Here is a 1,114-nt window from a genome sequence, read left to right as displayed (position 1 = left end):
AGAAACATTTTACTTTAAATGTAGACCATCTAATCCATGGATGGCCCAGGCCAGCCTTTTCTTCTCAGAGCTTGGAAGCTCAGCAAAGTCGATCCAGATTAGTACTTGGATGGGAGGCCACCCAGGAAGTCCAGGGTCACTATGCAGAGGCAGGCAGTGGAAAGCCATCTCAGTTCCTCTCTTGCTTTAAAAACTCTATGGGGTTGCCATATGATAGCTGTGACTTGATGACACTTCACACACACACACACACACACACACAGACACACACACACACACACACACACCCCTCTAGCCCATAGAAGCTCCGAGCAATCCAGGGAGAGAGTAGACCAGAGAGCAATTATAGCCCACTGAAGAACATAGCTGTAAGCATAGCCTCATGACGAAGTGAATCAACAGTATATTTCCAATACGTCACCAAGATAAATGGATTGTTGAAAGACAGTTTTTGTACACACCCTTGTTCAGAAGATGATCATTGTCGAAACGGCACACCATTCCGGAGACCACCGTCTACATTCACTATATATATTACTTATTTTCTGTTATTGTATATTATGATTTATGAATATATTACCAAGCGCTAAATTGTCACAGTTCTTTTTCCTTTTTTCATTGGTCTCATTACTGTGCCCATTCTTGTAACTAACTTCCAATTGGGGCCTGGAGATCTCCCAGAATTACAACTGATTACCAGATTACAGAGATCAGTTGCCCTGGAGAAAACAGCAATCTCTGTTCTATGGGACACCATAGCTTCTGGGTGAAATCCCTCCCTAAATTCCCCCCTCCACAGGCATTGCCCCAAATCTCCCGGAATTTCCCAGACTGGAGTTAGCAACCCTGTTTGACTTGATTACTTGCTAGTGTAGTGTGCTATTTAATAAATTGGTTTGATTTGTAAACCTAACCTGGTTTGTGTGTGTGTGGTTGCTCTTGCTCTCCTTACAGTTCCCCAAAGAACCTTCGGCACTGCAGCCTACTCAGTAAAGTTGAGCTAAATGCAACAATTCCCTTGGGACTCCTTCTGGCCTTGTTGGTCAAGGCATGTGGCCTACGGGCAGCCCTGCCCGGCCACCAGCCCAATTGTGAGGCCAGAGAGAAGCAGGAA

This window comes from Gekko japonicus, unplaced genomic scaffold (genome assembly GCF_001447785.1).
Source record: "Gekko japonicus isolate JY-2015 unplaced genomic scaffold, Gekko_japonicus_V1.1 scaffold59, whole genome shotgun sequence".
NCBI lineage: Eukaryota > Metazoa > Chordata > Lepidosauria > Squamata > Gekkonidae > Gekko > Gekko japonicus.
The sequence above is the reverse complement of the archived record's forward strand: the minus strand, read 5'-3'. Positions refer to the sequence as shown.